We start from the raw sequence: 15,262 nt of genomic DNA on the forward strand, positions 1-15,262 counted from the left end.
TATTTATAGCTGGCTTTTATTGCCAGCGCTACATACCTACTCAGTGACAGTATACACTACCAGTCATAAGTTTGGACTCGCACTTTCATTCAATTCATTTTTTTTTTCTTAAAACTTTCTGCATTTTAGATTCATACAGAAGACATCAAGATGTATATGGAATTATTTAGTAAAGAAAGAAGGTAAATAACTCTACAAAAGCAAAGTGTAGCTAATTTGAGGATTTGAATATAAAACATATATTAAAAAAACACTTAAGACATAATTCTACATATATATTCGATTTCCTCTGTATGTTTATCAAAAGTAAAAAGTAGTAAACATATAAAAAAATCTTTGAATGAGACTGTGTGCCCAAACTTTTGACTGTTGTTTACATTCTGACAGTCAATTTGCAAGTATTTTCTCAAAAGTAAAAGTACGTACCATATTTTCCAGACTATAAGTCTCTTCAGAGTATAAGTCGCACCAGCCAAAAATGTGCAATGAAAAAGAAAAAACATATGTAAGTCGCATTTTTTGGGGAAATGTATTTTATAAAATCAGAGACAAGGAACCGATATTTCATCTTGAAAGTGAAGTTATAGTAAAAACAACAGAACAGAGAACAACAGTCTGAACAAGCATTAATGTGTTAACGTAACATATGAACAGTTCTTCAGATAATTATAGCATAAACAACAGAACAAGTTTACCAAACGCTCCATCTCACTCCAAATCACTAAATCCATTGAATTCTTCATTCTTGGTGTCACTTCTGCGCGACCTCCGGAGATAAACCGTAGATCCAGTAAACAGAGCGCCGCTTCCTCTTCTCTGTAGCTGTTGTCAGACTCAGCATCAGTTCTAGTTAGAATTATTCCGGCCTTTCTGAATCTCGACAGGATGATTTCGGTGTCACTGAAGTTCAGGCTTTGTCGATTCATCCAGTGACTTCCAGGAAAGTTTCATGGCACACGCGCCCGTTTGCCACTAAGCTGTTCTCCATCCCTGCTTTCCGCCAGTCCCTCACAAGTTTCTCACTCACTCCAAACTTTCTTTCTGCTGCTCGATTACTGTTTTCAACTGAATATTTCACTATTTGCAGCGAGACAGCGGCTTTTTCTACAGGAGACATGCGCAGTAGAGTGCGAAGTGACAGTGGTACAGGAGTAATAGTAGTAGTCGCACCAGAGTATAAGTCTCAGGAAACACCCAAACCATGAAAAAAAGTGCGTCTTACAGTCCGAAAAATACTGTAGCTTATATCTTTTTATCCTTACCTAACAAAACACATTCCAAACTTTATATAATGGCTGATTTTTACACCATCTTTCATACGTCCCATTTCTGAAAAGCCCAAATTCCATTACATTCCACACACACATAGTTGGTTCCATTTCTTCACGGTGCTTGACTTGGGGAGCCTCTAAAGTGCAGGCAGTTTGAGGTGAAATCTGATCATGTCTTGCTCCACATTGCAGCTGGAAAAGAATTTCACACCTGCCAGAAACCCACCCTCCACTTCCACTACACGCACATATGTAGACAGACTGTATGTAGGACAGCAGGGCCATTCATGTTTCTCAAGGGTTCGGTTTGATTTATTATGTTTCTGTTATAATAAAATGGGCTGCTATTTTTTTTCTGCCTTCAAATAGTCAAGATGCTGTTTTCCCAAGTAGTATATTATAGTGTTGTCGCAGTACTAATGCTTTATTTTGATGCTAAGAAAAACGCTTAACACACGGTACCAATCGAGCAAAACTATTATTATTGATAAAAGAATGTTATTTTTATTTCTTTTAAAGGCCCTACCTGATCATTTATCTTTCTCCAGTACAGATATTTTGACTTTTTATAGCTGCTTGTACAACAAAAGTCCGTTGTGTACTGTCTGAATCCAATTATAAAGCGTTTTGTTGTTTGAAAATCAGGAAGTGTGCTCCATATTTCTTGTCTCAGAGGTAGGGGAGTGCAAAAATATAAAAATATCAATATATCGTATTGTTTAATGTGATGATACAGTATCGATATCGTGGGCTGCTGTATCGACATATCAGCAAGAGTGTGTTTTGGTGTATTTGACTCAATTATTTTGTTACAGCGCTACAGTTTTGTTGCTTGTTCAGAGGAAAGAAACTCGTTTATGTGACACATTTGACATTTCCACTGTCTGGTGATCAAAATGTGTGTTTCATATTAACATTGAGCAAGAAGTGGTTTAACAAAGACTTTTAGTGTAACAGTGTGGAACGTGGTAATCACAATGGAAAAAGATTCATGGTCAGATGTATGTAGAAGCAAGCCTGCACACTGTAAGAATTCATGTTTTTAAGGTACTTTTCAGCCATAAAACACCTGTAATTGAACAAATGCAAGGGATACATGTTTAATGCCCTACTGTGGAACATTCCAAAGCAAGTAGCTCACCCTCCACCTTAGAACCTTAGAAGTAGGGGTGTGCAAAAATATTATTTAATGTGTGGGCTGCTATATTGATATATACCAAAAAGATATTAATATACAAAAAAAAGAGCATTTTTTGGTATATTTTATTAAATTATTTTGTTACAGCGCTACAGTTTTGTTGCTTGTTTAGAGAAAAGAAACTCATTTATGCGACACATTTGACATTTTCACTGTTTTGATTATTAAAATGTTTGTGTTTCATATTAATTTTGCACAAGAAGTGGTTTAACAAAAACTTTTAGCATCACAGCCATGATTTAACCAGTATTTTTTATTGAACTGTATCGAATCGGTTTGAAATATATCGTATCAAATCAAAAGTGCACTGTATCGAGATATGTATCGTATCGGCAACTTCTTAATGATACCCAGCTCCACTTAGTGTGGTCTGCTTATAAAGTCATCGCAGTCAGTATTTATGGTGCTCAGAGTGGTTTAACTTTGGACCAAGCTGTTTAAAATAAATTTTAAACTTCATTTTTTGTGTTTTTAAAGACTGTGCCTTTAATGTAATAAGATTTCATTTCAGCATATATTGTTAAAATTAAAACTATAATATATTTAAGAAATGAAGGTACTGTATAATCTTCCAAACAAGGCAAATCCAGTTATATCTGTGAGTCTAATTTTACCATTCTTTCACAATTTTGTCATTCTTGAACCTCTACCAACAATTTTACAGGCATGTTTTAACACAAATCTGATGGATTGCAAATAAATGATCCGATTAGAGTCAATGGGACATTCCAGAAAAGTAAACACATTCATTTTTGTCCAAATCTCCCGCCCCTGCTTAGAATTATCCTTTTAAAAACATAATGAAAAACACATGACAACTTTCTTCCACTGCTCGCTGTACATATTTAGATCCACTTAAGTGCGCCGTTACATGATCTGTCATTGACTAAGCTCAAACATGTTATTGTAATGTGCGTATTAGCATTAGTTTTAGCATTAGCACAGTGTTTTTGCCGTTCGTTTTCCCATGAGCTCACCGTCTGTGGGCAGCCTGTCTGGGCATTAGGCACGTCTGCTCCATAATAGCATTGGCTTATAGTGAAAGAAGTTCATTCGCAAGTAGATTGACCCCAGTTCAATGTGATGTTTTTGATGATGATGTGTAAGGCCTGAAGGTGCATTGTGTACCGTATTTTCTGCACTATATAGCACACTTTAAAGCCTTTAATTTAATAAAAAACGAGTGCATGCTTTATAATCCGGAGTGCCTTATATATGAATTTATTCAGGTGTGTTAGTACGACTTTAGTAAACTACAAAGCCACACCACTGGCAGCATTACGGCTCCTGTAGTCAGGGGCATCGCGGAGTAATGCATACTGTGATTCCTTTAATATCAAAATGCACCTGTCAAGAGGTACGCTTACAACACCGACTTTAAACTCAAGGCTGTTATAAAGTGAAAGTGCGAGCTGTGTGGGAGCAGTGGATGAGAGAAGGAGAACACACATTCACCAAGACAGGGAGACAGCGCCGAGCGACTTACGCCACGATCAGCCAACGGATCGTGGACGCCTGGGCTAAGGATCAGTATCAACTGTGGTCCGAGCTTTCACCAAGGCAATATCCTTATTGCCTCAAAAACAAAAAAAAAGTGCAATCACGCAGCGTGTGACGTAGGATAATGTCAGAAATATGCTGAGAAGGCTGAAACTGTCAGGTTTTTAAGGGAAGTTTCTGTCTTTTTTGGTTATAAAGTTATGCGCGGTTATGTAAAACATGTATCGTCAGTCTGGAAGGATTAAGGTCCTTTATTCATGACTGAATCCTAACCCCAACCCATGTTTAATGTCATACCGTGTAACATTTCAGGCAAAGCAGTAACATCTCCATGGACACAAGCAGAAAAGTTGAGCAATGCACCTTTTAAGCAAATTTTTGTCAGAGTATGTCCCCAGTGTTGCCAGTTGTGGAGTTGAAAGGTCACGTGGATCTGCCGAGTGCCTGTCTGGGTATGTGACGATGAGTATCAGACAGACGGTGTAAGCGGTGGGTGGGGGCCGGGGAGGTTAAAAGGTTCTGTAACGTGCATATTTATATCTGAGGTCTTATTTTTGTCTCTGTAATAAACACAGGCTAAAAAAAGTGTCTGCTAATGTTGAAGTTGGATAGATAGCAGAGGGGAATGCACTTTAAAATGAATCATGGAGCCGCATTTCTGTGTTATCACATTTTGAGCTCGCAGGAGGAGACAGACAAATGTTGTTTTTGATAAGGATATAACATTATTACACGGTTAAACTTGGGCTGAAGGAAAAAAAATATCTATTGCAATTAGAGTTAAGACCTATGGTTTAATAATAGGATTCTGCTCAAAGTTCACATTTCAAACGCGTCCAGAAGAAGACAAGAATCACATTTCAGAACATCTTAGTACTTGCATTTATATATTTTTTTACTTCTGTTTTATATTGTGTGATTAAAGGTGAACTATGTAACTTTCTGGAGGATGTCTGGACAAGTTTAATGCCATACTGTGGAACATTTTCAGCAAAGCAATAGCATTCATCCATTAAGAAGTTGCCTCTACGATACATAGACCACGATACGATACATACCTCGATACGGTGCACTTTTGATTCGATACGATATATTTCAAATCGATTTGACACGGTTCAATAAAAATATAAAGGCAAAATCATGCCTGTGATACTAAAAGTCTTTGTTAAACCACTTCCTGTGCAAGTTAATATGAAACACAAACATTTTAATCATCAAAACATGTTGCATAAATGAGTTTCCTTCCTCTAAACAAGCAACAAAACTGCAGCTCTGTAACAAAAAAACTGAGTAAAATATACCAAAAAATACTCTTGCTGAAATATATCGACACAGCAGCCCATGATATCGATACTGTATCATCACATTAAACGATCCGATATATCGATATTTTAATATTTTTGCACACCCCTAATATCCATGGACACTCCACTAGAAAGTTTGCATAGTGTAAATCAATTATCATTCATAAAACTACATTATTTGTACTACTCAGTTAAACAGTGTATTACTTTTAACAGTTTGTAACTTTATGGAAGTGGCACGTTTCCTTAGAAATACAAAGTTAAGTACTGTGGAAGATTATTAGCCAGGCTGGTGCCTCTAGTCAATTTCATTTCTCTCCAGCTACTAGGCCAGGAATCGGAATACACCAGATGGTTTGCAAAAACCCTGGAAGTGCGAGTTCAGGCACCAGCCAATCAGCGAAGAATCATATATTCTGTGTTGTCAATGATTCCCGAGATCGAGGATTTAAAGCCGGAACAAAGAGAATGTTTGGTGAATTTTATCAAGGGGAAAGACGTTATTGTCCTTCTTTCTACGGGATTTGGGAAAAACTTAATGTACCAGTTAGCCCCGTTAGTGGCGCATTACATACATTACATAAAATAGCAGTGGTTGGTTAAATTAAAAAAAAGTGCCCACCAGGGATGGGCATTCGATGAAATTTTCTTAATCGATCGTCGGAAGAATTAACGATCTATTATCGATTAATCATTAACGTTTTTATATTGAAATGATCATCATTATTATTACTATCTGCACTACTAATCTGCATAAATAAATTCAACTTTACGACATATAAACCGTAACGACTCTAGAGCCACATCAATCCGTTTGACATTATAATGTGTTTAATTCAGTTTTGCGCAACTCTCACAGAAACTAAACTTAAAACCGCATCGCTAATTTGCATAAACTCAGCGAAGATAAAAATACAGCTCTTGTGTCGCTGATGCGGCCAATTTCTGTTGGATTAAAAGACATGATTCAGTGGAATACAGGTTAGTGTGACCAGATTTGCGTTTGTCAAAACCAGGACACCGTACGGGGGGAGGGAGGTGGGTCCTCGTCATCGACATTGTGCGACTCTCACCTGGTAAAGCTTTTTCCCACTGGACACCGAGACATATGTGCTGCTTTGTACACTGTCCACATGGACTCCCACTTGTCCCAAACGCAACGGAAAGCGTGGAATTTCTTGTACAAGTCATCGTTAAATACGCATTTGTGCTTCGGTACGCTGCAGGCTGACTGACTGTTTGTGTCTCGCTCCTTCTGAGTGCAGAGAGACACATGTACAGACCCCTGTTTGGTCACGCTACGCACAGCAACCTACATTCGGTTTGTCGATTAAAATTAACGTAATCGATGAAATTCTTAATGATCAATTATCGATTAATCGATTAATCATGCCCATCCCTAGTACCCACCTACCGTCAAGTGAACGAATCCTAATGCTGTGAGGTCAGACAGTTTCCACGAAGTGAAACCGGCTGATGAATTAGGCAAGAAAATTATAACTAACTGAACAACATTTCTGTGGAAACCCGCAAGGCCCATCTCCAGGCCAAATACGAGTCAGGTTTGTGGCGGTGCAAGCTCGCTCAGAGTGAAGATACATGTTTTTTAGTGCCATAAACACAAACATGTTAATTTCCAGGTAGAGCAATGACATATCCATAGAAATAAGCAGGTGACACAACTTTTCTGATGGAGGGTCTTGAGATTAAACTTGTCATTCTCAAGGGAGACAACTATAGGCTACATTACAGGTCAGATCTGTGGAGAGGCGACCCTATTTAGAGAGAATTATTGTATTTTTGAGCAATAGAAACATCCGTAATTCATAAATGCTAGATCGATGTGTTTAATGTCATGTCACAAAAACATGCTTTTATTTCAGTCTACTTTTTATCCAAAATTTTACATACTGCGACTTTAAAAGAAAACAAAGGCAGATTGAATATTGCGATTGCCCAATATGGAAAAAATATGCCCTCCCAGCTCTAGAAAAACATTAAGTTCTATTCCACTGTACAGTCTTACCACCCCGGGTTTATTTTTAGCCTCGTCAACATCGCTAATGCAACACTATCCACATGTAATGGCACGTATCTAAGACTCGGCACTCCTTTTCTACACACAGACTTTGTTAGTTCAGATGCCCGCTCCCCCGGCCTTCCTCCGGCAGTAATGAGCAGCTAGTGTCTCGTCTCGGCCCCTTCATTGGTGGTCAGGGAGGTGTGCCGTGGTCGGAGAACCTGCTTATGTCGTGGAACTAAATAAAACGGTTGGTGCGAGCGAGTGACCACTGGCATTTTGCGGTGCTCCTAAGTGGATCCTATGTGACCGACTATAGCTGAGGTTGGGGTTAAATGTGGACTTCCGCTTCAGAATTCCCAAATCGTGTCCGTGTATGGATTTCTGCGCGCATACCATCACAGCTGTATTGGAGAGGCTGTTTTTGTAATTGTTACTTGGTTTGTTGATGTCGTACCTTTGGGAACTAGGTCATAGGTCAAATTACAGTTTTATATCAGTTATAAAGATGCACTGTGTGACTTCTCTGCTTGTTTCCATGGAGATATACTGTTTTGGCCTGATTATTTCACAGTATGGAAATAAACTTAAAGTAATCATAATGGATTAATGGTCAGATTCATGGAGAAGCAAGCCTGCACACTGGAAAAAATCATGTTTTTAAGGTACTTTTCAGCCATAAAACATCTGTAACTGAACAAATGCAAGGGGATATATGTTTAATGCCATACTGTGGAACATTCCAGGCAAAGCAAGTAGCTCATCTTTCACCTTTAGAAGAAGGGGTGTGCAGAAATATCATTTAATGTGATGATACAGTATTGAAATTGTGGGCTGCTGTATTGATATATACCAAAAAAATATTGATATACAAAAAAATTTGGAAAAAAAAAAATTTTTTTGGTATATTTTACTAAATTATTTTGTTACAGAGCTAGTTTTGTTGCTTGTTTAGAGGAAGGAAACTCGTTTATGCAACACACTTTGACATTTTCACTGTTTTGATGATTAAAATGGGTGTATTTTATATTAACTTTGCACAAGAAGTAGTTTCAGTTTTAGTATCACAGCCTTTATTTTTTATTAAACTGTATTGAATTGATTTGAAATATATCGTATTGAATCAAAAGTGAGCTGTATCGAGATATGTATCGTGTCGTGTCCTATATCAGATCGGCAACATCTTAACGACACCCAGCCCTATTTAGAAGTTACATAGGGCGCCTTTAAGTGGCAGTTTGTGGGGAAAAAAATGTTTTAAAAAGTACAAAAATACAGGAAGTAGCGGTGAGTTCTAAAACAGAATCCCTATGTCATCAGCACTGAAAATTCTATTCATAATGTAGGGACAGTTTATGAACAAGGGAGGGATATTTCTGGTAATTTAAACCTTAATTTAAAGGGCTCATATTATTTTTTGATCTGTTATAATTTTGTTTCTTCATCAAAAACTTATCTGGAGTTGTGTTTTGTTTCATTCACACACGTTTAACACACAAACCCTGCATATTCTCTCAAACAGAAGACACTCTTTTCTACTTTTTGATGTCATGTGGTAATACAGAAAGTGCTCCACTGTGTTTTTAAACTGCATACACCTTCACTAGAATCAATTGGATAATTTCAGTCCTGGAATTGCCAATCTCTATTAAATAAAACGCAAAAGGTGCAGTGCTCAATGAACACACAATATGTCAATGAACACAAAAAATATTAAGTTTATGGGTTCGGTCAAGTGGTAACGGAGGGAAACAGGGGCAGATTTTTTACATTCAAATGTCTCTTATTCAGAAACTAGAGGGACTATTGAAATAAGTAAAGTATCAGAATGTAGGAAAGAGTTAACACTCCAACAGGGTAAAGTTAAACCTGTGATATTCTTTCAAGTTGTTGACAAAAAATTAAAAAACTTATCTCGGGAACGGAGGGAATGAAATATGCAGCACTTTTTGGGCAATAAATACAAACAGTGATAACTAGCGGTTCTCACTTACATATCCTTAACAAACTGGTTTGAATATTTGCTTAATATAGTTTTCTACTATTACAAGATTAGGTTGAAAAACCTCTTACTTTTTGAATAATGAGATTTGAAGTAGAAGGTGCATGATTTTGCATAATTTGTCAGCTTTTTTTCTTCCGAATACTTTAATATTACTTCAAAATGAAAGGAAACTATTTCTATAAAATATATCAGTCCTTCCAAGCAAATTTTTATCATTTTAAATCTTTTTTTTTTTTTTTTTTGAAAAATCATGTACCTTCATCAACAGTTCAAAGATGGAATAACACAAGATATGATGAAATACATCCATTTATTTACATGATTTGCAGATCTTTGAAATTTCCATGTTGCATACATGGTCTGTTTAAAACGTATGTAACTTTGGAACCAAACATGGTACAGAAAAAAGGTAAACAGTTTCATAAACTAGAGTACATATGTATCTGTTGAATACATTTTATATCAGATGCGTTAACTCAAATTTTTGGCCTTGCTGTTTACTTCTGCTTGACCGGGCCCTTATATAAAGTTTAATACCGCATCTGTTGAACTGAAAATTAAGGTTAATAATATAATTTGGATTACACATAGTTTTAGTGGAATTAGGATGGTGCAATAATGAGTACACCCCACAACAAAAACTATTACATCTTGTTCTTTGTATGACCTCCATTATTTTTAATTACCAAGGCGTGGAATGAACAAGTTGGCAACATTTGGCAACATCAGTCTTTTTCCGTTCTTCAATAATGACCTTTTTCAGTCGAGGGATGTTGGACGGAGAGTGATGCTCAACTTGTCTCTTCAGAATTCCCCAGAGATGTTCAACTGGGTTCAGATCAGGTGACGTACTTGGCCAGGGAATCACTCTGTTCCTCTTCATCACAAGGTGAAGCAGAGCATGCGGATTAACTGGTGTCTGCGTCCAATTATAAAGCGTTTAAGCGTGAAATTATCAGTAAGTGCACCTTAGAATGCTAGCTGTTGTTGGCTTTACCGTGAAAATTCCTTTTAAACTCATCGTGGTGAATAAGTAAGCATTACAAACTGTTTAAAATTAATTAGTCCTGTTTTTCACGTTTTTAGGAGAGTGAAAAAAAACTGAGATGCAGCTCCTTTTTAAGCATTTCAGTACAATATTTATGCCCCAGTTTGGATTCCAGAGTGTTCCATATTTTATTTTAAGAGTTGTTGTAATGCCCCGTGAAAGGACTGCAGATAAGACGTCAAGTGCTTCAAGTGTTTGTAATGTCCCATAATGCTTTTGATACGGCTGGAGCTGGGGCTGGGCTGGAGGAGTTGGAGCTGGGAGCTGGGGCAGGAGTTGGAGCTGGGAGAGCAGGGCAGTATTTGGAGCTGGAGCTGGACCTGGAGCTGGGGCAGGAGTTGGGGCAGTAGTTGGAGCTGGGACTTGGGCTGTGGCAGTACTTGGAGCTGGGGCTGGGGCAGTAGCTGGAGCTGGGGCAGTAGTTGGAGCTGGGCCTGAAGCTGGGGCAGGAGTTGGAGCTGGGGCAGTAGTTGGAACTGGGAGTTGGAGCTGGGGCAGTAGTTGGAGCTGAGACTTGGGTTGGAGCTGGGCCTGGAGCTGGGCCTGGAGCTGGAGCTGGAGCTGGGGCAGTAGTTGGAGCTGGGACTTCGGCTGGAGCTTGGAGCTAGAACTGGGGCAGTAGTTGGAGCTGGGCCTGGAGCTGGGACTTGGGCTGGAGCTGGGGCAGTAGTTGGAGCTGGGATTTGGGCTGGGGCAGTACTTGGAGCTGGGGCATTAGCTGGAGCTGGGGCAGGAGTTGGAACTGGGGCAGTAGTTGGAGCTGGGATTTGGGCTGGGGCAGTACTTGGAGCTGGGGCATTAGCTGGAGCTGGGGCAGGAGTTGGAACTGGGGCAGTAGTTGGAGCTGGGATTTGGGCTGGGGCAGTACTTGGAGCTGGGGCATTAGCTGGAGCTGGGGCAGGAGTTGGAACTGGGGCAGTAGTTGGAGCTGGGCCTGGAGCTGGGCCAGGAGTTGGAGCTGGGACTTGGGCTGGGGCTGGAGCTGGGGCAGTAGTTGGGGCTGGGGCTGGGCTGGGGCAGGAGTTGGAGCTGGGACTTGGACTCGGTCTGGAGCTGGGGCAGTAGTTGGGGCTGGGATTTGGGCTGGGGCAGTACTTGGAGCTGGGGCTCGGGCATTAGCTGGGGCTATAGCTGGGGCAGTAGTTGGAGCTGAATCTGGGGCTGGGGCAGGGGTTGGAGCTGAGACTTGGGCTGGGACTTGAGCTGGGTCCAGAAGTCACATAGCGCTCAGATCACGAGGGCGGACATGTTGATCAAAAGGCTGGACCCTTGTGGTTTGGGGCAGATACCAGAGTTTACCCACCGCTGTGCCTCTTGTTGTCTTCTCTGTGAACTGGCCTGACCTGACTCTGAGTGTCTCTTAGGGATGAAATAATAACCAAAATATCTTGATATATTTTCGTCAAAAGCATGAAGTATTATTGCAAGTTTTTTTTACTTAAATGTGAATTGTTTAACTTTTTTGCGTCCGTCAAATGCTTTTCTCCATGGAAATGTCATTGCTTTGTCTTTAAATGTTTCACAGTATGGCTTTAAACCTTTCTATCTTCACGGAGACCAAACCAGACCAAGTTACAGGTCAGATCTGTGGAGAGGCGACCCCACTCACGGTCAAAATCCCTGCTTTTCTAAGTATTTTTGAGCTATTACACCACCTACAATTGAATAAACGTAAGGTGAAGCTGCTTAATGTCACACTGTGGAACATTTCAGGCAGAGCAATGACATATCTGATGGATCCACGATCAAAAAGTTACACAATGTTTCTTTAAATTCATTGTTATGGTGCAGCAACAGCTAAAAACAAAGAACTACATAGACCATGATCCTTTGCTCTGGTTCAGTCCAATCCACATGATGAAATAACCGTTATTTACATTTAAATTGTTTGGGTTATGAAAGAAAAGTATCATATTCATAATTTTGCAATAAATGACGTGAGAATATTGGGAAAATATTGACAGATTTGGATATCGTTAACTTTTTAGTATCTCCGTCTGTGTGTTCCAGGGTCACGATCGTTTACAATAGCTCATGTTTCATATTGTTTTGTTGTATTTTATGAGGTAGTAGTGGGAAGTACTGCGCAATTTTGAGGGGAAAAATTATAATTGCAATAAGATTTGTTTGAAAAGCAGGATTATGTTGTACCCTGTAAAGTCCAGAAGCATTAACATTTGAGAAAAGACTGAAATCTGAACTGCTGAACTAATACAAGAATTTCAGTCATTTCAGAACAAGTTTGTAGAAATCTAAACTGCAGATACAAAGGGACTTTTCTATAAAAACATTTTTGAGGTTCTGTATTTGAACAGCAAATTGGGGAAGCAAACACCCACCAACCAAAGAGTAGCTGGTTCTAATCTTGTCTGTAGGAAAATGCTGGATACACGATATATGTTTTAAAACCACAGTGACATTTTTGAACAAACTGAAGCACTTTCCAACACAAATATTTTTTTTTTTTTTTCAATTTTGTCACATATATATATAGGAAATAGTTGAACCTTTCCTTAAAGATGTACTGTGTAACTTTTTTGGTGGAGCATCTGCCTACATTTTCTCCATTGCTTAGCTTGGAATGTTTCACAGTATGGTATTAAATGTAACTATCTCCATGGAAACAAGCAAGAGATACTGGTCAGAAGTGTTTTTAGAGCAATATAAACATCCATAATTAATGAATGGAAGGTGGATAAGTTTAACGCAGAGTTCCCACGGTCTTGGAAATTCCGTAGAAATTGAAAAAAGTCATGGAATTTTTACTATCTCTTTCATGCAACTACAGCGTTTTGTTAAGTTCTCATTAGGCTGTTATGATTATTTCCAAACGTTTGCGCCTTTTGTTTAAAAGAGACGACAATAAATGCACTGATAATATTTTGAATGTTAAAAAACTAGAATACCAAACCATAAGGTGAGTGAAAAGGGTTAACATTTCACATTTAGCCCTAAAAGTATGGTCAGTTCTACACATGTAGGTGCCGTAAAGTCATGGAAAATTCACTTTAGGTCATGAAAATCCATCGGTTTCACTTTGTAGAAACCGTCAGACCTCACAGCATTAGGATTCGTTTGCTCGACAGTAGGCGGGTACTTTTTTATGTAACCAGTCGCTGCTATTTGGTCGTGACGTATGTGAAGCGCCACTAACGGAGATAACTGGTATATTAAGCTTTTCCCAAATCCCGTAGGAAGAAGGAGAATAACGTCTTTCCCCTTGATAAAATTCACCGAACATTCTCTTTATTCCGGCTTTAAATCCTCGATCTCGGGAACAACACAGTTCAGAGAGATTTTTTGAATGTGTTTTTGAATCGAAATCCTCCCTTTTTTGGTATCTGTCCTTGATTGGAATGAAAGGAGATCCACTTGTGACTAATAATGTTGTCATGTATGGCTCTTCGCTGATTGGCTGGTGCCCGGACTCGCACTTCAGGAGTTTTTGCGAACCATCTATTGTATTCCGATTCCTGACCTAGTCGCTGGAGAGAAATGAAATTGAGCGGAGGCACTAGGTCACACCAGCCTGGCTAAAAAAGTCATGGAAAAGTTTTGAAATTGTCAGTGCAAGAGTGAGAACCCAGAACTGTGAAACATTTCGGACAAAGTATTATCATCTCAGGTGGTGGACCCTCTACCAGAAAAGTTACACAATGCACCTTGAATTGTTTTAGAATCAGAAAAGTTTTTTGTTTAGTTTATGCAACGTTTTCAGTATTGACACTTCATACGAGTGTGTACCATTCATATTAGTGTTTCACGGCTCTAGTCTTTACTGTTGAAGTCTTCTGTGAGTCATTTGTTGTTTACCTTGTGAAATCCGTTGCCAAGAAAACCTTGTGTCTTCTTTGGCCGATTTCCATCAACAGTTTAGCAGTTTTCACATCCTCTTCAGTTCAGAGAGATTTGTTGAATGTGTGTTTTCTGAATCGAAATCCTCCCTTTCTCGGTATCTGCCCTTGATTGGAATGAAAGGAGATATACATTTGACTGACGATGTTGTGATATCAAATGTTAGGCTTGAAGAAATATTTTGATTTTTATCTGCACCATGACAACACAAACAAAAGTGAAATATCCTTATCTACAGTGTGTTCATTCACATTATCCAAAAGTTTACAGTTTCTTGTCTAGTGTTTGACCAGTTTTATAATCAAACTTAATCATAAAAGTAAATAAGTTATGTTTATGGCGCATCCATGTATCATTCGTTCATTCTGTTTTTCAAAATAAAACCAAAAATAAGGAAATGACAAAACAACTATTCTTCATTTGTCTCCAAAACCAAAATGAAAAAATTGATAATGATTTGTTTTTTGCACCGCATACGGACTGAACCAGGACTGAACCAGGACTGAACCAGGACTGAACCAGGACTGAACCAGGACTGAACCAGGACTAAACTGGTCTCAGTCCTGATCACCTGACTGTCTACGTGAGCGTACCGAACCCGTCCAGACACTCCTGGTTCAGACCTGTTTTAGTCCTGGTTCAGTCCGTGTGCGGCGCAAAAGTCCGACATCGCAGTTTAAGTTTCGGAAACGGGAAACGGCCATTATATGTTTTTTTCCATTATTCATTTGAACTGAAAATTTAAAACTGAAAAAATAAATCATTTTTCATTTTGGTTTTGGAGACAAATAATGAAGAAAATTTAATTTTTTTCATTTTCTTATTTTTGGTTTTATTTTGAAAAAGGAATGAACGAATGATACATGGATTATGACGCATCATTGTCTTGAAATGGCTTAGTTCATGTTCTGAAATTGTCATTATTATTATTTTTTAGTCCTTACAATTATGTTGTGACCATAGACTGTATAAATGCATCGTGTTCTAAATAGGAACCGTTCGTGGTTGCGCTTCTGGCTCCATCAACTCTGGTTCCAATTAACATTACGTTGAAAAATTAT

At 38.7% G+C, this 15,262-nt stretch overlaps 1 protein-coding gene across 1 annotated transcript in view; it reads left to right on the plus strand.

The window, feature by feature from the left end:
* septin7 (septin-7) overlaps positions 1–15,262 on the plus strand; it is a gene marked incomplete at its 5' end in the record, with an annotated part of 91,830 nt that overhangs the window by 48,792 nt on the left and 27,776 nt on the right.

The sequence above is a fragment of the Boleophthalmus pectinirostris genome, unplaced genomic scaffold (assembly GCF_026225935.1).
Source record: "Boleophthalmus pectinirostris isolate CB_2022bp ecotype Guang Dong unplaced genomic scaffold, ASM2622593v1 HiC_scaffold_21, whole genome shotgun sequence".
Classification (NCBI taxonomy): Eukaryota; Metazoa; Chordata; class Actinopteri; order Gobiiformes; family Gobiidae; genus Boleophthalmus; species Boleophthalmus pectinirostris.